The sequence below is a fragment of the Mobula hypostoma genome, chromosome 10, assembly GCF_963921235.1.
Source record: "Mobula hypostoma chromosome 10, sMobHyp1.1, whole genome shotgun sequence".
NCBI lineage: Eukaryota > Metazoa > Chordata > Chondrichthyes > Myliobatiformes > Myliobatidae > Mobula > Mobula hypostoma.
This window is the reverse complement of record NC_086106.1, coordinates 40,264,324-40,290,953: the sequence shown is the minus strand read 5'-3', so window position 1 is coordinate 40,290,953 and position 26,630 is coordinate 40,264,324. Positions and strand designations below refer to the sequence as shown.

Below are 26,630 nucleotides of genomic sequence, written 5' to 3'. Positions count from 1 at the left end.
ACCCTCAGCATTTTAGAATACATCTTCTGTTTTACAATACATATTCATCCTTAGCTCCCAGTGGTTGCACCTGTTAAGATTTTACAAAAAGAACTTTTTGCATAGCTCCTTAGCAACACACATAAAAGTTGCTGGTGAATGCAGCAGGCCAGGCAGCATCTATAGGAAGAGGTACAGTTGACGTTTTGGGCTGAGACCCTTCGTCAGGACTAACTGAAAGAAGAGCTGGTAAGAGATTTGAAAGTGGGCGAGGGCGGGGGAGATCCAAAATGATAGGAGAAGACAGGAGGGGGAGGGATGGAGCCAAGAGCTGGAGAGTTGATTGGCAAAAGGGATATGAGAGGATAATGGGATGGGAGGCCTAGGGAGAAAGAAAGGGGGAGGGGTGAAGCCCAGAGGATGGGCAGGGAGTATAGTGAGAGGGACAGAGGGAGAAAAAAGAAAGAAAAAAAGAATATATATAGCTTCTTAGTTGTCTCCTAACCATCACTCACATAGAGATACACAAAACCCCTCAGCTCACTAAATCTATGCAAACTGACAACCATTTATTCTATGCTCATCCCAGTTTTTTAATTTTGACTTTTCTGTCTCTACTTTCAATATCCCACAGAACTTTTCCTATCTTGTCCATTTAATTTTGGTCCAAGATTTAAATTAGCCTAACATCTCTAGAGGTTGCTCTGGTTCAAGAGCCTACTCTGGATCTCTAGCATCTGCAGTGTCTCTTGTGTTTATGAGTCTGAAAAGTTGCCAACTTCAGTGAGTCTGAGAACTAAAAGTGGAAAAAGTCCCCGATAAGTGACTGGAAATATGATTGAAAGATTAGCTTTATTTATCTATAAACAGTATTGATTTGCAATGTGCCAGTGGCAACATAACATACCCATAACTCATTAACCCCATGTCTTTGGAAAGTAGGAGGAAGCTGGAGTGCCAGAGGAGATCCGCATAGTCATAAATATTGAGTAATGAGCATTGAGTATAGGAGTTGGGATGTAATGTTGAAATCGTGCAAGGCATTGGTAAAGCCGAATTTGGAGTAGTGTGTATAGTTCTGGTCACCGAATCATAGGAAAGATGTTAACAAAATTGAGAGAGTACAGAGAAGATTTACTAGAATGTTACCTGGGTTTCATCTCCTAAGTTACAGAGAAAGGTTGAACAAGTTGGGTCTTTATTCTTTGGAATGTAGAAGGTTGAAGGGGGACTTGATAGAGATATTTAAAATTATGAGGGGGATAGATAGAGTTGACGTGGATAGGCTTTTTCCATTGAGAATGGGGAAGATCCAAACAAGAGGACATGAGTTGAGAGTTAAAGGGCAAAAGTTTAGGGGTAACATGAGGGGGAACTTCTTTACTGAGAGAGTGGTAGCTGTGTGGAACGAGCTTCCAGCAGAAGTGGTTGAGGCAGGTTCGATGTTGTCATTTAAAGTTAAATTGGACAGATATATGGACAGGAAAGGAATGGAGGGTTATGGGCTGAGTGAAGGTCGGTGGGACTAGGTGAGAGTAAGAGTTCGGCATGGACTAGAAGGGACGAGATGGCCTGTTTCCGTGCTGTAATTGTTATATGGTTATATGAGGAGAACATACAGGTGACAGCAGGAATCGAAACACGCTCAGTGATTGCTGATGCTGTAAAGCTATTGTGTTAACTGGTTTGCACTGTGAGGACCCTAATCTCTCCCCAGCACTGCTCAGCCACTCTCATCTCCCAGTATCCCTAACAGAATTCCCCAGTAGCCACCCACATCTCCCAGAACCCCTAACAGAATTCCCCAGTGGCCACTCTCATCTCCCAGTACCCCTAACAGAATTCCCCAGTAGCCACCCACATCTCCCAGTACCCCTAACAGAATTCCCCAGTAACCTCATGTACGTTTGTAGTTCCAGCAGCCATTTTGTGTATTAATTTAAAAGACATTTGGATGGGGTACATGGATGAAAAATGTTGAGGGGCATTTGAGCCAAATGCAGGCAAAATGGGACTAGCTTAGATGCGGCTCATGATTCGTAGGGATTTGTTGGGCTGAAGAGACTCTATGGAGCAGGTAGGCTTTATTTCATAAGAGGCTGCTGACAGAAGTTTGGCTCACACCTGCTAACAAGATCGGAAGTGGAATTGGCAGTGGTGGTAAGCCAGGCAACTCAGCTTTTATTTGAGCCTGTATTTAGTTATTTGTGGAGTGATTCATTGCTGGTGTTGTGGACTTTGCCCTTGCCCAGGGTACAGGCAGCTACTCAGAGCTCCTAATGGGCACTGTTCCCCATTCAGAGCTGGCGACAATGGTACAGAACATGCCAGCAGGTTTTGCTGCCTTCAGATGATAATTCTCCCTGTAATAGAACACAGCCATGGGACATAGAACAGGGCCTTCGGCCCACAATGTTGTGCTGAACCAACTAAATTAGTAATCAAATGGCCAGCTAAACTAATCTCTTCTGCCTACACAATGTCCATATCCTTCCATTCTCCTCACATGGGCCTATTTAAACGTCTCTTAACCACCACCCGAGGCAGCGTATTCCAGGCATCCACAACTTTCTGTGTAAAGATTGGTGGTGTTGCGGATGCCATAAATGACTGGTGAAGAATACAGCAGGATATTGACCAGTGTAAAAAACTTCCTGTGTAAAAAACTTTCCCCTCTGGTTTCCTTTGAAATTGCCCCCTCTCACCTTAAATGCATGCCCTCTGGTATTAGACATTTTAACCTTTGGGAAAAGATATTGTCAGTCTACTCTCTCTACGCTTCTCATAATCTTATAAACCTCTATCAGATCTCCCCTCAGCCTCTGCTGCTCCAGAGAAAACAACCCAAGTCTGTCCACCCTCTTTTTATAGCACCTGTCCTCTACTCTGGGCAGCGTCCTCCGGCAGTCTCTCTAAGGCCTCGTCACTCTTCCTGTAATAGGGTGACCATCAGTCCAGATGCGGCCTAACTTGAGTTTTATAAAACCACAACATAGTTTCCTGAACTCAGTGCCACAACTAATAACAGCCTTCCTAACAATCCTATCAACCTTAGTAGCCACTTTCAGGGAGCTAAGAACTTGGACCCCAAGATCCCTTGCTCATCAACACTGTTAAGGATCTTGCCCTATCAAACTGCAACACTTCGCATTTGGCCGAGTTAAACTCCATCCACATTTCTCTGCCATATCTGTAACTTATCTTACCTGCTGTATTCTTTGTCAGTCATCTACAACACCGCCAATCTTCGTATCATCTGCAAATTTACTAATCCATCCATCTACATTTTCATCCTGGTCATTTGTATACATCAGAAACAGCAGAGTCCCAGTACAGATCCCTGCAGAACACCACTAACCATAGACCTCAATCTAGAATAAGTCCCTTCCACCAGTACCCTCTGTCTTCTATGGGAAGCCAGTTCTGAATCCAAACGGCCAATTCACTGTGGATCCCATGCATCTTCATCTTCTGGATGAGCCTCCCATGAGGGACCTTGTCAGATGCCTTACTAAAATCCATGTAGACAACATCCACAACTCTACTTTCATCAATCACCCTTGGCACCTCTTCAAAAAACTCAGTGAAGTTGGTAAAGCACGACCTTCCATGCACAAGGCCATGCTGGCTCTCCCTAATTGGGCCGTGGGTTTCCAAATGCTCATGAATTCTGTCCCTAAGAATTCTCTCCAGTAACTACTGATTCAAGAAGTTCAAGATTGTTTAATGTCAAGTCCTGTAAACAAGTGTAAGGAGAACAAATTAATTATTATTCTGGATCCAATGCAACACAAAAAAGCACAAAAGATAAAGAACACAATAGTAACAAAACACACAATAAATATAAATATGTAAGATATATACACAGATTGGTTGTATGGACATAATGTGGTTGATGAGAAACAATTGAGTAGTTAGTGGGTGAAGGCAATGATCAGCCTTACTGCTGGAGAAAGTAACTGTTTTTGAGTCTGGTGGTCCTGGCGTGGATGCTACTGTATGTAGCCTCCTCCCCGATGGGAGTGGAACAAACAGTCCACGAGGAGGGTGGGTGGGATCCTTCATGATGTTACTGGCCCTTTTCCCGCACCTTTCTATACAAATGTCCTTGATGGTGGGTAGGCGGGTGCCGGTGATACGTTACCCACTGCAGAGCCTTCCTGTCCACTGCAGTGCAGTACCTGTACCAAACAGTGACGCAGCTTATTAGGATGCTCTCTACTGTGTATCTGTAGAATGGTGTGAGCATGGGTGTGCAAAGTCCAGCTTTCTTCAGCCTCCTCAGGAAGTGGAGGTGATGGTGAGCTTTCCTGACTGTGTAGCATGTGTTCTGGGGCCATGAGAGGTTGTGTGTGATGTGCACTCCCAGGAGTTTGAAACTCCTTGGTGCAGGAGTTCTTGCATGCCTGAGCAGACTTGGAGCTGAGCCAGTTGTTGTTGCAGAGAAGGAAAGTTCAGCTGGAGGACTCTCTCCTCTCCACACTACGCATCTTCTCCAAATCCCAACAGCATTTCCTCTTTGTCCAGCAACAGCTTATAATCCCCTCTCACAGGAGGAAAGATGCCCATGTCAACACCTTCCCTGGGGCAAAGTTATTTCACCTACACCAGTAGGACAAAGGTCACTGATCTTTCTATGGAGAGGGATGAACAATCAATGTTTGGGCCAAATCCTTCTTCAGGACCTAATGAAGGATCTGAGCCCGGAATGTCAACTGTTTATTCCCCTCCATAGATGCTGCCTGACTTGCTCCAGCATTTTGTGTGCATTGCTCAGGATTTCCAGTAGCTGCAGAATTTCTTGTGTTACAAATGTTCTAACCCTGCTAATAGTGAGAAGAATGTTTAGTACAGATGGGTTAGTGTGGATTTGATGGACTGTAGGGCCAGTTTCTGTGTTGTATACCTTGATTCTATCAGAATCAAAATCAAGTTTATTATCACTGACATATGCTGTGAAATTTTTATTGTACAGAGCAAGATGTTTAAAAATTACTGAAAGTTACAATAAAAAAAATAAATAATGCAAAAGGGGAATAGTGCAGTAGTGCCCATGAGTTGATGGACCATTCATAAATCTTATAGTGGAGAGGAAGAAGCTGCTTGCAAAACTTAGTATGAATATTCAGTCTCCTTTCCCTCCTCCCTGATGGTAGTAGTGAGAAAGGGCATGGCCTGGCTGGTGAGTGTCTTTAAAAATGGATACTGAGACTGGAAGTTGAAAAGATTGCAAGGTTGTCAGGTAAAGTTGAGGTTTTACTGAATCTGAGAGAAGAGTTGCCTATCTCCTAACCACTCCCAAGGCAAAATACATTGATCTTCTTACTTTCTTTGGGGCAAAATTTACCAAACTGCTAACTCCTAGGGCAAAGGTTACTAATCTCCTGAGGCACATGTTATTGATCATGGGGCAGCAATAAATGGTCCTCCAACTCTTTCAAAGGCTACTGATTCTGGGACAAAGATTACTAATCTCCTAGCTTCTGGGGCAAAGGTCATTAGACGTTGGGTTATCGACCTTTCTAACTCCTGACAATGGTTACCCTTCAACTGTTCATATCTCTCCATGAATGCTGCCTGACCTGTTGAATTCCTCCAGAACTTTGTGTGTGTTGCTCAAGATTTCCAGCAGAATCCTTGTGTCTTTGGGAGAGAATTGAGGTGGCCAAGAAGGGATTGGAATGGGCACATCTGGGTGAAGGTTTCACCATCAGATGGGTGGAGGTGGAAAGTGTGTCATGGGTAGAAGCTGGTCTTAGAGTCATACAATGTGTAAACAGGTGCTTCAAACAACTGACCAAGTTTTTCAAAGATTTTCCAATTTGTGTGGTGGGGTGCAAAGTGGTCCTTTTGAAGGGGCTGGTTGCTCAGCCTGGGGTATGGAGGTTGCTAACTGTCCAGCACAGTCTTGGTTGTGTTAGTCACATCTTCAGCACTAGTCACTGACCACAGCCCCTCAGAAATCCATTTCCACGCTGACCACCATTGTCATTGGCCCATTGCATCACTGAACCCACTGTCCATCAGACCTGTAGTCTCTTAGAGGCCATTACTCCCCATGTCCTGTTGCCAGCAAGGGCCAATGCTCCCTCATTGGTCATTTAGATTCCCATGTCGATAATTGCACAGTGACTTAGAGCCAACTACTCCTTAGAGACTCAAGAGACAACAGATGGAGTGAAAGATAAACTTAGCAGGTCAGGCAGCATTTGTGGAGGGAAATGGACAGTCAATGTTTCGGGTTGAGACCGTTCACCTGAACTGATACCTGATTGCACCAACATTGATTTCTCTAAACTCTGGTAATGTCTTCTCCTCATTCTTCTCTTGTTTTCCATTTCCCATTCTGGTTCCCTCTCACCCCTTCTCTTCTCCTCACCTCCCTCTGGTGCTTCTCTTCTCCTCACCTGCCCATCACCTCCCTCTAGTGCTTCTCCTCTTTCCCGTTCTTCCATGGCCTACTGTTGTATTCCTTCTTCAGCCCTTTACCTCTTCCACCTATCACCACCCAGTTTCTTACTTCATCTTCCTCTCCCGCACTTCCACCCAGTCTCACCTATTACTTGCCAGCGTGTACTCCTTCCCCTCCTCCCACCTTCTTATTCTGGCTTGTTCCCTCTTCCCTTCCCTTGCAGTCCTGATGAAGGATGGCAGCCTGAACACAGACTGTTTATTCCTCTCCATAGATGCTGCATTACTTGCTGAAGTCCTCCAGATTTTTGGGTGTGTTGCTCCAGATTAAAGGGGAGATGGTCAGTGTAAAGGGGATGGGCAGGTGGTGTCAGGCAGTGGGTGGACCCAGGCGAGAGGACTGGGGAGAGTTGAAATGGTGACAGAAGCTGGGAGGTGATAGGTGGAGGTGACAGAGGGCTGCAGATGGTGGGATCTGATAGGAGAGAAAGGAGGAGCATGGGGGGCTAGATGGTGACAGTGGGAGGGATGGAAGAAGAACAGTGGGAAGAGTGTGTGGGTGATGGGCAGATGGAGAGGGCGGAGGAAGAGAATGATACCATGGAAGAAAGGGAAGGAGGAGGGGCACCAGAGGGAGGTGACGGGCAGGTGAAAAGAAGAAAATGGGTGAAAGGGGAAGCATAAAAAGAGAAAAGGCGAGGGGTAAGAAATTAATGGACATTATAGAAATTAATGTTAGTGCCAACTGATATCAATCCAGATGAATGGTCTCAACCCAAAGCATCAACTGTCCATTTCCCTCCACATATGCTGCCTGACCCACTTAATTTGTTTCTCACTCTAGTGTCTGCTGTCTCTGGACACCCCAGGGGGCTGTGGTTGGAGTAGGAGGAAATGGGTGATCAGAGGGGGTAAAGGGACAGAGGGCAGCGGGTTATCTGAAACCAGAGAATACAGCGTCCGTGGTGTCAGGTTGTAGACTACTTTGGGGCACTGACCTCCCAGTGTCGCAGAGGCACCATCCCTCACCCCCTTCTCTCCCCATCTCGCTCTTCATTGGATATGTGTACTAGTCGGTGAGAGAGCAAGTCTGCCAGCCTTCAAACTGAGGGCCAATTAGCCCCCATGAAGCCAATGAAGCCAGAGTTTACTAGATCGAGGCGGATTTCATTGAAACCTATCGACTATTGAAAGGCCTAAATGGAATGGATGTGGAAATGATATTTCCTAACACAAGCAAAAGAAAATTTGCAGAAGCTGAAATCCAAGCAACACACACAAAATGCTGATGAAGGGTCTCAGCCCGAAACTTTGACTGTACTCTTTTCCATAGATGCTGCCGAAGTTCCTCCTGCGTTTTGAGGGTGTTTCCTATAGTGGGTGAGTTAGGACCTGAGGGCACAGCCTCAGGATAGAAGGACATCCCTTTAGGACAGAGATGAGGAGGAATTTCTTTAGCCAGAGGGTGGGGAAGGAAGGTTGAATTTCAGATGGTGGTGAACGAGTATACAGGAGTGAGATACATCAGTTAGTTGAGTGGTGTCACAGAAACAGCCCTGCACTCAGCGTCAGTAAGATGGCAGAGCTGATTGCGGGCTTCAGGAAAGATAAGAGGAGGGAGCACAAACTAATCCTCGTAGAGGGATCAGAAGTGGAGAGAGAGAGGAATTCCGAGTTCCAGAGTGTCAACATCTCTGAGAATCTAACCTCGTCCCAACATTTTCCTGCGAAGGAAAGGCAATGGTTATATTTCATTAGGAGATTTGGTTTGTCAACTAAATCACTCCAACACACGGTACAAACGTACCGTGGAGAGCATTCTGACTGGCTGCATCACTGTCTAGTATAGGGGAGTTACTGCACAAGATCGAAATAAGTTGCAGAAACTTGTAAAATTAATCAGATCCATCTTGGGTACCAGCCTCCGGAGTATCCAAGACACCTTCAAGGAGCGGTGCCTTGGGAAGGCAGCGTCTATCGTTAAGGATCCCCAGGGCACGCTCTTTTCTCATTGTTACCGTCAGGAAGGAGGTACAGAAGCCTGAAGGCACACACTCAGCGATTCAGGAACAGCTTCTTCCCCTCTGCCATCCGATTTCTAAATGGATAGTAAAGGTGTCAAAGGTTACGGGGATGAGGCAGGAGAATGGAGTTGAGAGGATGGGCGAAACACACTCAATGGGCCGAATGACCTAAGGCTATAAGACTATGTCTTATAGTCTTAAGGTCTTAAAACAGACGCAGCTGTTAGTACCGCGGGCAGAAGTAGGAAGCGTTTGTTGTGCCAGTTGTGTCTGAGTTTAAGGAGCTGGGCTGTGGGGTTTGTTGGTATTTTCAGTAGGAAAACGAGCACAGGGCTAATTTGTCTAAAGCGGGATTTCCGGAGGCGCTGAGTGCGACTGCCCCTTGAAAGGGGTTCCTTCTCTTGGTGCCAGACCAGACGACAAACACTAGAGTTCGCTCCACCAGGATCCCGGCCGCAAAAATGCAGGTCACCTCTGCGGTGTCCGCTGCTTCCGCTGACAGACTGGTCCGCCGAAGGAACTCAAAGATGCAGTGGGCTAGTATGGACTTGTTGTGACCGAATGGCCCAGACTCTGAATGTAAAGTTCATAGCTTTAGGTAAAAGACCTGAGGCGTCTTGAAATTGTTTTGAAGATCAAATCAATTTCGTTACTTGAACTTTTCAGAGTGAGAAATGTGACGCCCGGTGTGACCCAGGGCAACGTCGGCTGAGTTTGAGCGAGTCGATACGTGGAAGGTAACTGGGGTGACCGCGGTCGGGATACAAAGACAGCCCTTCACACAGACTGTCTGGGAGTCGGCGTGCGGTACCTGCACCGGGTCAACAAGGTGGAAAACTTGGGGAAGTGGCCGGGACAACCGGCCACGATTCAACAGCTCCCAGAGCGAAGTCTGGAACTCTGGCAGACCACCCCGCATCAGGCTTGAGTTTATTATGAATTAAGGGGTGTGGGCGTGTCGGCCAAGCCAGTGTCTACACAATGTTGCTTGGTGAATTCGCTTATAGAGGCGGCGCACGCTTGACAGTACCAAGGTCAGAATCAGGTCTAACATCACGGCATATGTCGTGAAATTTGTTGTTTTGCGGCAGCAGCACATTGCCGTACAGAGTAATAAAACTATAAATTACAATAAGTATAAACACAAGGGATCCCGCGGATGCTGGAAATCCAGAATAACACACGCAAAATGCGGGAGGAACTTTGCAGGTCAGGCATCATCTGTGGAAATGAATCAGCTGTCGGCGTTTTGGGCCGAGACCCTTCATCAGGATTTAAGCCTATCTCGGTGTCTGTCTCATTGTCTCGGTGTCTGTCTGCACCTGCTCCGATGTTAACGTTTGCTCCTTTATTTATTTTTTCTAGATTAACTGAAACCCTCCTGTCACTGACTGGTATCAACGGGCACCAGTTAAACCAGTTTGATCCTGACCTCGGGTACTGTCCGTGTGGAGTTTGCACGTTACCCCTGTGTTGGTGTGCGTTAAACCAGGGGTTTCCCGTCTCTTGACGCAAATGCTTGGATCGGTAAAGTAATGGTGCACTGTAAATTGTAAATGTGTGGGTGAACGACAATGGGGTTAGCGTAGGGTCAGCGTAAACGGGAGGTTGGTAGTCAGCATAGACTCAATGGGCCGAAGGGCCTGTTTCCGTGTTGTTTGGTCTCTGATTTATTATTAGACCATTGGACCAAACCTTTGGATTCGGTAACACCACAGTCCTGCTGTCCCCAGCTGCGCAGCAGAGCGCAGAGGGAAAGGCGCAAACAACATTTTCAAAACTGAGGTCAGAGCAATAATCCAGCACAGAAAGTGTTAACTCCTGCCGCGCTTTCTTCTCTGGAAACAAGCTGAGGGAGATCCCTTCAGCCACTGTTTGCTTGTGATTAATTGAGGATTTGTTGGGGGGGACTTGTGTTTGCGAAAGTGTGCAGTCGTGGAGGAACATGCAAAGTTTACAGAGGAATGTGTGGGAAATCCTAATGGGACCGTCTGGTTTACTCGTGGTTTCTGTCTGACTCTGCACATGAGCACAAAATTCCTCCTTCTCAGGCGGTCCCTCGAGCTGGGGGATGTCTCGCTTCCACTCCGGTTTTGCTCCGGCTGCGACTGGCGAAACCTCTGTGACAGCCGCAGACTCTTCTGTGGAAGAGGTGGGTGGCGTCTGACCGGACGGCTGGCGGGTCAGTCGCGAGCTGACGCGCTCCAGCTTCCCAGCGTTACCGACGATCTCATCTGGTCCCTTACCACCGCCTGTTTGGTTAAAAAAGTACAGCAGCATCTCCACCTCGTGAGGAGAATGAGGCGACACCCCCATTCTAACCGATGTTTACAGCAGCACCATCGAGGGTGTCCGCGCCGTCTCTTACGGGAATTGCAAGCTATCTGACCGCAGCTCCCTACAAAGGATTGCGAGAACTGCTGAAAGGATCATCGGGAACCACCCCGCCCGATATTTATCCGGAGTGCTGCGTGCTCAGTGCCCGTAGCATTATCAATGATCCCTCCTCTCTGTGACCCCCGACCATCGGGCTGGAGGTACCGTAGCATGTGGACAAGAAATGGTAGGATGAGAAACAGTTCCTTCCCCCAGGCTGTAAGACCACTGAACTCCCCGCCACCACCCAGGTCTCATCGCGCGTAAATACACCTTATTATTTGTAACTTTACACCTAACTAACTCACACACATAACACATAAATATGTGAGTTATATTTACTGTGTTGTACCTTGGTCAGGAAGAACGTTGTCTCCTTTGGCAGTATACAGACTATGGTTGAATGACACTTAGTCAAACGTGAACAATGACACTCTGGGTCAGAGGTTCCCAGGAACCAGTGGGGATGGGGTACTTGGTCAAAGAAACTTTGAGTGCATCCCCTGCCTGCCTGGGATCTACCCTTTCCATGGAGCCGGTAACAGCCCATACCGTGCAATCACCGCGGCCTGCTGAGCAAGGTCAGGACTTCAGAGGACGGAAGGTGTGAGGGGGCAAGGGGGAGGATGGGCAAGGAGAAAGAGAGACACTCATTATCAGATGCACCATTCAATGATGCTGCATATCTTTACAAAAATCACTCTGCTTCCTCTAATCATGTTATTAATTTACGAAAATTTACAAATTTATAAGTTTACTAATTCACTGGGTTTTGAATTCATAGAACATAGAACAGCACAGTACTGGCCCTTTGGCCCACAATGTTGTGCTGATCTTTTAAGCCTTTCTAAGATCAATCTTGCCCCTTTTTTCTATAGCCCTCCATTTTTTCTATAATACTGGTTCCTTCGTAAGAGTCTCTGAAATGCCATTAATGTATCTGCCTCTAACCAGCCTGGGCAGGGTGATCTGCACACCCACCACTCTCTGTGTAAGAAACCTACCTCTGACATCCCCCCTAAACTTTCCTCTAATCACTTTAAAATTATGCCCCTTGTATTAACCATAATTTATTTCAATCTTTGCAGCCGCCCTGATGTTCATTTTGTTAATGGATGTTGTTGATGCAGTCTCCTACAATGTCTCCTCCAACATATGGTGTCTATAAAGTATTCACCCTCACCCCCCCCCGGAAGTTTTCAAATCTTATTGTTTTACAACATTGAATCACAGTGGATTTAATTTGGCTTTTTTGACACTAATCGCCAGAAAAAGACTCTTTTGTGTCAAAGTGAAAACAAATCTCTACAAAGTGATCTAATTTAATGAGAAATATCAAACCATAAGACATTGGAGCAGAATGAGGCCATTCAGCCCATTGAGTCCACTCCATCATTTCATCATGGCCGATCCCAGATCAAATTCAACCCCATACACCTGCCATATTTCACCATATGTCTTGATGCCCCGACCAATCAAGAATCTATCAACTTTTGTTTTAAATATACCCATGGACTTGGCTTCCACCGCAGTCTGTTGCAGAGCATTCCACAGATTCACCATTCTTTGGTGAAAAAGGTTCCTCCTTATTTCTGTTCCAAAAGGTCACCCCTCAATTTTGAGCTGTGCCCTCTAGTTCTGGATACCCCCACCAGAGGAAACATCTTCTCCACATCCACCTTATCTAGTCCTTTCAACATTTGGTAGCTTTCACAATGAGATCCCCATGCATTCTTCTAAATTCCAGTGAGTACAGGCCCAAAGCTGCCAAACATTCCTCATATATTAACCCCTTCATTCCCGGGATCATCCTCGTGAACCTCCTCTGGACTCTCTCCCATGGCAATACATCTTTTCTGAGATAAGGAACCCCAAACTGTTGACAATACTCCAAGTGTAGCCTGAATAGTGTCTTATAAAGCTTCAGCATTATCTCCTAGCTTTTATATTCTATTCCCCTTGAAATGAATGCCAACATTGTATTTGCCTTCTTTACCAAAGACTCAACCTGTGAATTAACCTTCTGGGAATCTTGCACAAAGACTTTCTGGGAATCTTGCACAAAGACTCCTAAGTCCCTTTGCACACCTGATGTTTGAAGTTTCTCCCCATTTAGATAATAGTCCGCACTATTGTTCCTTTTACCAAAATATATTATCATACATTTCCCAACACTGTATTCCATCTGCCACTTATTTGCCCATTCTACCAATTAGTCTAAGTCCTGCTGCAATCGCATTGCTTCCTCAGCACTACCTACTCCTCCACTTATCTTCGTATCATCCGCAAATTTTACAACAAAGCCATAAGTTCCATTATCTAAATCACTGACAAACAATGTGAAAAGTAGAGGTCCCATTACTGACCCCAGAGGAACACCACTTGTCACTGGCAACCAATCAAAAAAGGCTCCTTTTTATTTCCACTCATCTGTTTTATCTCCAGGTTGCTGCCTGTCAGCCATTCCTCTATCCATGTCAGTATCCTTCCTATAATACCATAGCATTTTATCTTCTTAAGCAACTTCATGTGAGGCACCTTATCGAATGCCTTCTGAAAATCTAAGTAAATGATATCCACTGCCTCTCTTTGTCCACCCTGCTTGTTACTTCCTCAAAAAATTTTAACAGATTTGTCAGGCACAATTTCCCTCTACAGAAACCATACTAACTTTGACTTATTTTATCATTAGTATGCAAGTACCCCGAAATCTCTTCTTTAAAATTGGACTCCAACACTTTTGCAACCACTGAAGTTAGGCTAACTGGCCTATAATTTCCTCTCTTTTGTCTTCCTCCCTTCTTAAATAGTGGAGTGACATTTGCAATTTTCCAGTCCTCTGGGACCATGCCAGAATCAAGTGATTCTTAAAAGATCATGACCAATGCTAATGTTGTCCCTCTCTTCAAGAAGGGAGGAAGAGAGAAAACAGAGAATTATAGAGCGGTTAGCCTGACGTCGGTGGTGGGAAAGATGCTGGAGTCAATTATAAAAGATGAAATTACGACACATCTGGATAGCAGTAACAGGATCGGTCCGAGTCAGCATGGATTTACAAAGGGGAAATCGTGCCTGACTAATCTTCTGGAATTTTTTGAGGATGTAACTATGAAAGTGGACAAGGGAGAGCCAGTGGATGTAGTGTACCTGGACTTTCAGAAGGCCTTTGATAAAATCCCACATAGGAGATTGGTGGGCAAAATTAGGGCACATGGTATTGGGGGCAGAGTACTGACATGGATTGAAAATTGGCTGGCTGACAGAAAACAAAGCGTAGCGATTAATGGGTCCCTTTCGGAATGGCAGGCAGTGACCAGTGGGGTACCACAGGGTTCAGTGCTGGGACTGCAGTTGTTTACAATATATATTAATGATTTAGATGAGGGAATTAAAAGTAATATTAGCAAATTTGCCGATGACACAAAGCTGGGTGGCAGTGTGAAATGTGAGGAGGATGTTATGAGAATGCAGGGTGACTTGGACAGGTTGGGTGAGTGGCAGATGCATGGCAGATGCAGTTTAATGTGGATAAATGTGAAGTTATCCACTTTGGTGGTAAGAACAGGAAGGCAGATTATTATCTAAATGGAGTCAAGTTAGGAAAAGGGGAAGCACAACGAGATCTAGGTGTTCTTGTACATACAGTCACTGAAAGCAAACATGCAAGTACAGCAGGCAGTGAAGAAAGCTAATGGCATGCTGGCCTTCATAATAAGGGGAATTGAGTATAAGAGCAAAGAGGTCCTTCTGCAGCTGTACAGGGAAAAGGTTAATTCCCAGTATGGCAGGACTGTCATATGTTGAAAGATTGGAGCGACTGGGCTTGTATACTCTGGAATTTAGAAGGCTGAGAGGGGATCTTATTGAAACATATAAGATTATTAAGGGATTGGACACGCTGGAGGCAGGAAGCATGTTCCTGCTGATGGGTAAGTCCAGAACCAGAGGCCACAGTTTAAGAATAAGGGGTAGGCCATTTAGAACAGAGTTGAGGAAAAACTTTTTCACCCAGAGAGTGGTGGATATATGGAATGCTCTGCCCCAGAAGGCTGTGGAGGCCAAGTTTCTGGATGCTTTCAAGAAAGAGATGGATAGAGCTCTTAAAGATAGTGGAATCAAAGGATATGGGGATAAGGCAGGAACTGGATACTGATTGTGGATGATCAGCCATGATCACAGTGAATGGTGGTGCTGGCTCGAAGGGCCGAATGGCCTACTCCTGCACCTATTGTCTATTGTCTATTATCTCTTCAGCAACCTCCCTCAGGACTCTAGGATGTAGTCCAGGTGACTTATCCACCTTAAGACCTTTGAGTTTGCCTAGCACTTTTTCCCTCTGTAATAGCAATGGCACTCACTCCTGCTCCCTGACACTCACAGACCTCTGGCACACTGCTAGTGTCTTCCACAGTGAAGACTGATGCAAAGTACCCATTAACTTCATCTGCCATTTCTTTGTCCCCATTACTACATCATCAGCATCATTTTCCAGTGGTCCAATATCAACTCTCACCTACCTTTTACTCTTTATATAACTGGAAAAAAAATTTAGTATCCTGTTTTACATTATCAGCTAAACTGCCTTCATATTTCATCTCTTCCGTTCTTATAGCATTTTTAGTTGCCTTTTGTTGTATTTTAAAAGCTTCCCAGTCATTCAACTTCCCACTCAATTCTGCTTCTTTATATGCTCTTTCATCGGCTTTTATGCAGTACTTAACTTCCCTTGTCAGCTACACTTGCCTACCCCTGCCACTTGAGAACAACTTCCTCTGTGGGACATATCTATCCTGCGCCTTGGGAACTATTCCCAGAAACATCAGCCATCTCTGTTCTGCCTTCATCTCCACCAGTATCCTCCTCCAATCCACGTGGGCAAGCTCCTATCTCATGCCTCTGTAATTCCCTTTATTCCATTGTGATAATGATACATGTGACCAAGGCTTCTCCCTCTCAAACTGCAGTATGAATTCAATCACATTATGACCATTGCCTCCTAAGGATTCCTTTACGCTAAACTGACTAATAAAATCTGGGTTATTATACAACACCCAACCTAAGATAACCTTTCCCCGAGTAGGCTCATGCACAAGCTGCTCTAAAAAGCCATTTCGTAGGCATCCAACAAATTCCCTCTTGCGATTCAACACCAACCTAATTTTCTCAATCCCCTTGCATATTGAATTGCCCATTACAATTGTGATATTACCCTTATTATATGCTTTTTCCAGCTTCCTTCACAATCTCAACCCCACATCTTAGTTACTATTTGGAGGCCTATATATGATTCCCATAATGGTTTTTTACCCTTGCAGTTTTTAACTCCACCCACAAAGATTTGACATTCTCTGACCCTATGTCACCTTTCTAAAGACGTAATTCCATCTCTTATCAATACAGCCACACCACCGCCTGTGCCTTCCTGCCTGTCCTTTCAATACAAAGTATATCCTTTGATTAAGCACCCAACTATGAGCTTCCTTCAGCCACGACTCAGTGATGCCCACAATGTCGTACCGACCAATCTCCACGAGTTTGTGCACCTTATTCTGAATGCTATGTGCATTTAAATATAGCACCTTCAGTCCTGCATTCTTCTCCCTTTTGAATTTTGCCTTTGTGGTACAATTTATCTCTTTGCTCTGTCTGCATTTGTACCCAATCATTGCTTGTCCTTCCTTACATTCATATTACACCTATCATCTACTTGTAAACCTGCTGGCTCACCCTCAGCTCTATCCGACATATAATATAAAACACAAAACAATGGACTGCATAGGTATTTACACCCTTCAAGTCGGTATTTTGTAGATGCACCTTTGGCAGCAATTACAGCCTTGAATCTGTGTTGATAGGTCTCTATCAGCTTTGCACATCTGCACACTGAAATTTTTCCCCATTCTTCCTTTCAAAACTTCGCAAGCTCTGTCAGATTGCATGGAGATTGTGAGTGAACAGCCCTTCTCAAGTCCAACCACAAATTCTCAATTGGATTGAGGTCTGGACTCTGACTTGGCCACTCCAGGACATTAACTTTGCTATTTTTAAGCCATTCCTGTGTAGCTTTGGCTTTATGCTTGGGGTTGTTGTCTTGCTGAAAAACAAATCTTCTCCCAAGTTGCAGTTCTCTTGCAGACTCCAGGATTTCCCTGTATTTTGTTGCATTCATTTTACCCTCTATCTTCACAAGCCTCCCAGGGCCTGCTGCAGTGAAGCATCCCCACAGCATGATGCAGCCACCACCATGCTTCACGGTAGGGATGGTGTGTTTTTGATGATGTGTGGTGCCTGGCATTTAATCTATGACCAAATGCTGAGGCTTTATAAGGCATTGGTGTGGCCTCACCTTGAGTATTGTGAACAGTTTTGGGCTCCTCATCTAAGAAAAGATGTGCTGGCATTGGAGAGGGTCCAGAGGAGGTTCACAAGGATGATTCTGGGAATGAAAGAGTTATCATATGAGGAACATTTGACGGCTCTGGGCCTGTATGTGCTGGAATTTGGAAGGATGAGGTGGGGGATCTCATTGAAACCTTTTGAATATTGAAAGACCTATATAAAGTAGGATGTTTCCCGTGGTGGGCGAGTCTAGGACAAGAGGCCATAGCCTCAGGATAGAGGGGCATCCATTTAAAACAGATATGGAGAAATTTCTTTAGACAGAGGATGGTGATTTTTTGGAATTCGTTGCCACAGGTAGCTATGGAGGCCAGGTCAATGGGTGTATTTAAGGCAGAGATTAATAGGTTCTTGATTGGATGGCATCAAACGATACAGGGAGAAGGCCAGGGAGTGGGGCTGAGAAGGGAGAGAAAAAGGATCATCCTTGATTGAATGGCGGAGCAGACTCAATGGGCCAAATGGCCTAATTCTGCTCCTATGTCTTATGGTCAGATATCAGTGTACTTTTACTACAATCAATTGAAACACCTTGACTGCACTTGGTGATTTCCATTTAACTAATTATGTAGCTTCTAAAACCAATTGGCTGCACCAGTGATGATTTGGTATGTCATATTAAAAGGGGATGAATACCTATGCAATCTATTATTTTGTGTTTTATATTTGTAATTAATTTAGAACACTTTGTAGAGATCTGTTTTCACTTTGACACAAAGAGTCTTTTTCTAGTGATTAGTATCAAAAATAGCCAAATTAAATCCACTGTAACTCAATGTTATAAAACAATAAAACATGAAAACTTCCAAGGTGGTGAATACTTTTTATAGCCACTGTAAGTGACAACAAGATTTCACTCCCAGATAAGCGGAATGCCTTTTATGTTTGCTTTGATTGTTAAAATGAGGCAATTTCACAAACTCTCACAGTCCCTGACGACCCTGTGACTTCAGTCTCCTAGACCGATGTGACAGCATCCTTCAGAAGGGTGAACCCACAGAAAGCAACAGATGGGGTACCTGGCCGAGTACTAAAGCCTGAGCTGATCAACTGGCTGAAATGTTCAGTGACTTCTAATAACCCTTCAGTTCAGCTGTCCGATGTACTCATCTGCTTCAGGAAGGCTTCAATTGTACTAGTGCCTAGGAAGAATGCGGTAAACTGCCTCCATAACTATCAGCCAGGAGCTCCTACATCCCCTGTGATGAAGAGTTTGAAGAGGTTGGTGATGAAGCATATCAACCCCCGCCTAGGCAGCAACTTGGATCTGCTCCAGTTTGCCCACCATCACAACGGATCAACAGCAGATGCCATTTCATTGGCTCTTCACTCAACCTGAGGACATCTAGACAGTGAAGATGCATACATCAGGATGCTCTTCATTGACTACAGCTCTGCATTCAATGTCATCATCCACTCAAAACTAATCAATAAGCTCCAAGACCTTGACTTCAATCCTTCCTTGTGCAACTGGATCCTTGATTTCCTCACTTGTAGACCCCAGTCAGTTTGGACTGGTAACAACATCTCCTCCACAATCTCCATCAGCACAGGTCCACCACAAGGCTGTGTGCTTAGCCCCCGCTCTACTCACTTTACACTTATGACTGTGAGACCAAGCACAGCTCCAATGCCATACTGAAGTTTACTGATGACACCACCATTGTGCGCTGAATCAGGGATGGTGACAAATCGCATATAGGAGGGAGACTGAAAATCTGGCTGAGTGATGCCACAATAACCTCTCACTCAATATCAGCATGACCAAGGAGCCGATTATTGAGTACAGGGTTAGGAAGCCAGAGGTCCATGAACTAGTCCTCATTGGGGGATCAGAAGTGGAGAATGTTAGCAACTTTAAATTCCTTGGTGTTATCATTTCAGAGGATCTCTCCTCGGCCCAGCACGTAAGTGCCATTGCAAAGAAAGAATGGCAGCACTTCTACTTTCTTAGAAGTTTGTAAAGAATTGACGGGTCATGTAAAACTTTCACAAACTTCTATAGATGTGTGGTGGAGAGTATATTGACTGGTTGCATCATGACCTGGTAAGGAAACACCAATGGCCTTGACTGGAGAAGTCTATGAAAAGTAGTGGATACTGCTCAGTCCATCAGGGGTAAAGCCCTCCCTAGCACTGAGTACATCTACATAGGGCCCTGTGGCAGTAAAGCAGCATCCTTCATCACTGACCCTCACTATCAAGACTACCTACCTCACTGCTGCCATCAGGAAGAAGGTACAGGAGCCTCAGGACCTGCACTACTAGGTACAAAACAGTTACTACCCTCAACCATCAAGCTCTTGAACCAGAGAGGATATCCTCACTCATCTTCATTCACCACAACACTGAACTGTCCCCACAACCTACCGACTCACATTCAAGGACCCTTCATCTCAAATTCTCGATATTTTTTCCTTATTTATTTATTTATTTATTTTCTTTTTGTACTTGCACAGTTTGTTGTCTTTCGCACATTTATTGTTTGTTCGTCCTGTTGTGTGCAGACTTTCATCGATTCTATTGTGTTTTTGTACAAACCGCATTTCCAGAAAAGTTGGGATATTTTCCAAAATGCAATAAAAACAAAAATCTGTGATATGTTAATTCATGTGAACCTTTATTTAACTGACAAAGGTACAAAGAAAAGATTTTCAATAGTTTTACTGACCAACTTAATTGTATTTTGTAAACATACACAAATTTAGAATTTGATGGCTGCAACACACTCAACAAAAGTTGGGACAGAAGCATGTTTACCATTGTGTTACATCACCTTTCCTTTTAATAATACTTTTTAATCGTTTTGGAACTGAGGATACTAATTGTAGTAGATTTGCAATTGGAAATGTTGTCCATTCTTGCTTGATATAAGACTTTAGCTGCTCTACAGTCCGTGGTCTCTGTTGTCTGATTCTCCTCTTCATGATGCGCCATACATTTTCAATAGGAGATAGATCTGGACTGGCAGTAGGCCAGCCAAGCACACGCACTCTGTGTCTACAAAGCCACGCTGTTGTAGCCCGTGCAGAGTGTGGTCTGGCATTGTCCTGCTGAAATAAGTATGGACATCCCGGGAAGAGACGTCGCCTTGATGGCAACATATGTCTCTCTAAAATCCTAATATACGCCTCAGAGTCAATGGTACCTTCACATACATGCAACTCACCCATGCCGTGGGCACTGATGCACCCCCATACCATCACAGATGCTGGCTTTTGCACCTTTCACTGGTAACAATCTGGATGGTTGTTTTCATCTTTGGCACGGAGAACTTGACGCCCGTTTTTTTCCGAAAACTAGCTGAAATGTGGACTCATCTGACCACAGCACACGGTTCCACAGTCTTTCAGTCCATCTGAGATGAGCCCGGGCCCAGAGAACTCGCTGGCGTTTCTGCATGGAGTTGATGTATGGCTTCCTCCTTGCATAATAGTTTCAAGTTGCATTTCTGGATGCAGCGACAATTGAGTGACAATGGTTTTCCGAAGTACTCCCAAGCCCAGGTGGCTATAATTGTCACAGGAGCATGATGGTTTCTTAGGCAGTGCTGCCTGAGGGCTCGAAGATCACACGCATTCAACCGTCGTTTCCGACCTTGCCCTTTACACACTGAGATGTCTCTGAATTCTCTGAATCTTTTCACAATATTATGTACTGTAGATGTTGAAAGACCTAAATTCTCTGCAATCTTGCGTTGAGAAATGTTCGTTTTGAACTGACTAACAATTCTCTCACGGATTTTGGCACAAAGGGGTGAGCCACGACCCATCCTTGCTTGCAAAGACTGAGCATTTGATGGATGCTACTTTTATACCCAGTCATGATACCTCACCTGCTACCAATTAGCCTGCTTAATTTGGAGTCTTTCAAACCAGTGTTACTTGAATATTCTGTGCACTTTTCAATCTTACTTTAACTCTGTCCCAACTTTTGTTGAGTGTGTTGCAGCCATCAAATTCTAAGTTTGTGTATATTTACAAAATACAATTAAGTTGGTCAGTAAAACTATTGAAGACCTTTTCTTTGTACTTCTGTCAGTTAAATAAAGGGTCACGTGAATTAACATATCACAGATTTTTGTTTTTATTGCATTTTGGAAAATATCCCAACTTTTCTGGAAATGCGGTTTGTATTTACTGTTGTGTTTCTGTCCTGTTGTGAGCAGTCTTTCATCGATTCTATTGTGTTTGTTGTATTTACTGCGCATGCCGGCAAGAAAATAAATCTCAGGGTTGTGTACGGTAAGATATATGTACTTCGATACTAAATTTGCTTTCAGCTTTGAACATCTACCTCTGGACTCACTGAAAGTTCTGTGCTAACTCTTCTTTATCCACCTGTAGAGTGTGTTCAAACTCACAATCTCTCTCTGCATCCTTTTGGTCTTTGAGTGTAAATTAACCTTTCTGAGGCATTCATTATGTCTTGTGGGGCAATTTTAGGCATTGCCTTGCTCTCCAAATCAATTAAACTTTCTGAGACATTCATTAAGTCTTGCGGGACAATTTTAGGAACTGCCTTACCTCACAAATGCCCCAAAATCCCTTTGTCCCATCTACAAACTGCCTGAGATGCATGGAGCAATGCAGCATGGGTACAGAGCCCTTAGACAAATGACTCCACGGAGGCCAGTAAGGTAGTTCCAATTTCCTACATTCTCTGTGTACCTATCCAAGTGCTTCTTAAATGATAGTACGTATTGTACTGGCCCAACTCAACCACACCTACGGTGTTAATTGTCTGAAGACTCAAACTTTATCACTTAAACTGACTATCTTTCAGTTACATCATGCAGTGTAAAGTATTCTTCATGTTGCCTATTTTTAACCTTCCCTTACAACTTTAGCTAATACATGTTCACATAAGCCCTGAGTCTTCCCTGCACCACCAATACAGCTGTTGTGGAAAGCAACATCACTCTGTGGTTCAAGAGGAGATCTGGTCTCATTTTCAAGGACACTTTCCAACTCATGTTCTCAGTATTGTGTTTACACTTAGTGGCCACTTTATTAGGTACAGTAAGTATACGATTGTGGTCTTCTGCTGCTGTAGCACAGCCACATCAAGCTTCAACATGTGTGTTCAGAGATGCTCTTCTGCACATCACTATTGTAACATGCGGTTACTGTCACCTTCCTATCAGATTGAACCAGTCTGCCCATTCTCCTCTGACTGCTGCTTGCTGCATTTTTTTTTGTTTTTCACAACATTGTTTGTTAACTCCAGAGAGAGTTGTGCGTGAAAATGTTAGATCAGCAGTTTCCGAGATACACAAACTACCCTGTCTGGCACCAACAATCATCCCACAGTCAAAGTCACTTCGGTCACATTTCTTCCCAGTTCTGATATCTGGTCTGAACAACTGCTGAAGCTCTTGACCTTGTCCGCACGTTTTTATGCCTTGAGTTGCTGCCATATGATTGGCTGATTAGATATTTGCATTAATGAGGAGGAATACAGATGTACCCAATAAAGTGGCCACTGAGTGTACGTTCACGATTGGCCTTTTGTCATTGGTGTTTTCCAGTCTTTGTCTGTTTATGAATAAAGACCATAAGACATTGGAGCAGAATTGGGCTGAAATGTCAGCTGTACTCTTTTCCTGGATGCTGCCTGGCCTGCTGAGTTCTTCCAGCGTTTTGTGTGTGTTGCATCACCATCTGATTTCGAGGGGCCACTGCACAGGTTGGAAAAAGCTGCAGAAAGTTGCCAACTCAGCCAGCTCCATCATAGGTACTAGCCTCCCTAGTATCCAGGACACCTTCAAAAGGCAATGCCTCATCAAGCCAGAATCCATCATCAAGGACCCTCATTACCTAGGACATGCCCTCTCTCATTGCTACCATCAAGGAGGAGGTTCAGGAGCCTGAAGACACACACTCAACGTTTCAGGAACAGCTTCTTCCCCTCCGCCATCGGATTTCTGAATGGACACTACCTCAGTATTTTCCCTCTCTTTTTGCACTACTTATTTAATGTAACTTTATTTTTATATGTACTACTTATTGTTACTTATAGTTCTTATCATTATGTATTTCAGCATACTACTGCTGCAAAACAACAAATTTCATGACAATTGCCAGTGATTCTGAGTGGAACCTGGTTCTGAGAAACATTCCTCCTCTCTGATAACTGCAGTCACCATCTTGGCTACTTGACACTGTTGAAATCTCTTCAACAAATGTCTCAGCCCAAAATTTTAACTACACTTCCCCCCAGAGATACTGCTGAGTTCCTCCACTAGTTTGTTTTGAGCTCTGGGTTCCAGCATCTGCAGTCTTGAGTGAATCCAGAGTAAGCCTTAACCTAACTTATACACAATCTGTTGTTTACTCAATTTGCAGCTGGGTGGTAAGAGGATGTGTCCATTGCCATAGAGCTATAGGACTGTTCAGCATGGAAACAGCATAGAGTTCGTAGGGTAGTTGGCCGCTATAAACCGTCCTGAATGTGTAAGTGAACCTTGGGAAGATGATGAAAATGTAGGCTCTGCCTAACCTGCTGGGTTCCTCCACCATTCTGCATGTTGCTCAAGATTTTATTCATTATGGTTTGAGGTATTTTGGGTGAGGAATGCACTCCTTAAGGAGGGTTGATGTAGGTATAAACACCCTTTTGTTATAGATGGATGGTGTTGGTTTTCAGTATCATATTTAACTGTTTGCATGTGAGGGACAACCTCAACTCAGCAAAGATATTGGCAGATGCCAGGGCAGATGCTGTGACCAAATATTATTGCTGTTTGTCCAAGGCTCTGTAGAAGTATTGTCCTTGCAAAGCTGCTCAATCTTGTCCACTTCAAGTCTGAGGTGTTGTACTTTGGTACAACAAAAGAGACACACAGTGAACAGTAGGGCACTGAGGAGTGCAGTAGAACAAAGGGATCTGGGAATACAGGCCCATAATTCCCTGAAAGTGATGTCACAGGTAGATAGGGTCATAAAGAGAACTTTTGGCACATTGGCCTTCATTCTGAGTACAGGAGTTGGGATGTTATAATGAAGTTGTACAAGATGTTGCTGTGGTCAAATTTGGAGTATTGTGTGCAGTTTTGGTAACCAACCTACAGGAAGGATATAAATAAAATCGAAAGAGTGTGGAAAAAAATTACAAGATGTTGCCGGGACTTGAGGACTTGAGTTAGGGGGAAAGGTTGAATAGATTAGGGCCTTATTCCTTGGAATGTAGAAGAATGAGGGGTAGAGGAAATTTGACAGAGGTATACAACATTACAAGGAGTATAGATAAGGTAAATGCAAACAGGGTTTTTCCACTGAGGTCGGGTGAGACTAGAACTAGAGGTCATGGGTTAAAGGTGAAAGATGAAATGTTTAAGCAGAACCTGAGGGGGAACTTCTTCACTTAGAGAGTTGTGGGAGTGTGGAATGAGTTACCAGCAGAAGTGGTAGATATGGGTCCGATTCCAACATCTGAGAGAAGTTTGGATGTCCATGGATGAGGGGTATGAAAGGAGCAGGTCAATGGGAATAGATAGAATAAGAGATTGCTGAGGCTAGATGGGCCAAAGGGCCTGTTTCTGTGTTGTAGTGCTCTATGATTCTATCGTGAGGAAGGGTGTTGCTCACTGTGCATCACTGGAGTTTATTTAACTCCTCCTCTGCTTGTGCTTTTGGAACATGTTACTGGTCTCATCTGCAGTAAGTTAGCTTGACATTTGGTTTAATACATGTATGGGTTAATAGCCTTTAATGCAGTGAATGAATCTTTGAATACATCTGCACTGGTCTCCAGAAACTTATCCGGATATGCTCCTGAAAAGTACAATAAATAAAGGCATTTCCAAACACTTACATATACAGTACTCCAATGCCAAAACGCCTGCATTGCCAAACCCTCCCTACCTCTGGAACTTCCCTAAGCCCTATAATCCCCCAAAACCTCATCAAGATGGGGTCTGTGCTCAAAATGACCATATTTTATTTCCCTCCATAGATGCTGCCTGTCTTGCTGTCTTGCCGGACGATGCTGAGGATGTTCTACGAGTCTGTGGTGGCCAGTGCTATCATGTTTGCTGTTGTGTGCTGGGGTAGCAGGCTGAGGGTAGCAGACACCAACAGAATCAACAAACTCATTCGTAAGGCCAGTGACGTTGTGGGGACTGAACTGGACTCTCTCACGGTGGTGTCTGAAAAGAGGATGCTGTCTAAGTTGCATGCCATCTTGGACAATGTCTCCCATCCACTACATAATGTACTGGTTGGGCACAGGAGTACATTCAGCCAGAGACTCATTCCACCGAGATGCAACACAGAGTGTCATAGGAAGTCATTCCTGCCTGTGGCTATCAAACTTTACAATTCCTCCCTTGAAGGGTCAGACACCCTGAGCCAACAGGCTGGTTGTGGACTTATTTCCTGGCATAATTTACATATTACTATTTAACTATTTATGGTTTTATTACTATTTATTATTTATGGTGCAACTGTAACGAAAACCAATTTCCCCCGGGATCAATAAAGTATGACTATGACTATGAATATGCTGAGTTCCTGCAGTATCCTGTGTGTCACTCCCTCACTCATCATGTCACTGAGGCCCCACCTGCTCGCTCTCCGGTCACAGCTGTTTCTGTAATCATCCCGCACACACTAGTTATTCGCTCTGAGTTATGCTGAGTTCTCAAAATCGGGATCTTGTAACCTGATGACTGACTGTTGTCGTCCTCGGTACAGTGTGTGATGCTGCCACCCAGTGGGAAAGCAGAGATATGCACCCCAGCGTCCCTGAGCAGAATCTGAGGGTGAAGCAGATTGTGTGTCACTTTAAGGATTGTATCGTACGACTGACTGTTCTCTGTATATTGCAGTAATGTTTAGCAGAGAAACTTCCAGATGTCTGTCCATCTCTGTGGAATGAACACCATAGAACAGTTTTATTACTCTATAATTCCCCTACCACACAATCTCACTAATCTCCAGTCTCCTTGGAGCGCTTGTACCACAGCAAAACATACGTCACGCTGCTGTTTATCAATTACAGCTGGGCATTCAATACCATCATCCTGTCAGTATTAATCATCAACCTTCTAAGGCTGGGCTACTGGTTCCTTGACAGTCACTCATCATCATCATCAGGTGCCATGCCCAGTTTCAGCTTTGACTGCCATGGCCCACACACTCCTGTTTCGGGTCAAGTGGATCAATTCATTGGTATACATTTCCAGTGCTCTGGCTGCTGTCTCCATCATCATTTGTCTTTGTCTTCCACTTGCTTTCTTCCCTTCAATCTTTCCCATAATTACCGCGCATTCTAACTCCTCTTTCCTAATCACATGTCCAATGAAGTTACGTTGCCTTTTCATGATCTCATACATTATTTCTCTTTTCGTGTTTGCTCTGTTCATGACATCCTCGTTAGATATTCGTTTCGTCCATGACATTCTTTGCATCCTCCTCAAAAACCACATTTCTGCTGCTT

General features: G+C 44.4%; 1 long non-coding RNA gene across 1 annotated transcript; it reads left to right on the top strand.

Annotated features, from left to right (window-relative positions):
- Positions 1–9,529: 9,529 nt before the first annotated feature.
- On the top strand, positions 9,530–25,660 carry LOC134353290 (uncharacterized). The gene is made up of 3 exons (XR_010019571.1): positions 9,530–9,623; positions 9,780–9,941; positions 25,146–25,660. It is a non-coding gene; the product is annotated as an uncharacterized LOC134353290 (long non-coding RNA).
- The last annotated feature ends 970 nt before the right edge of the window (positions 25,661–26,630 follow it).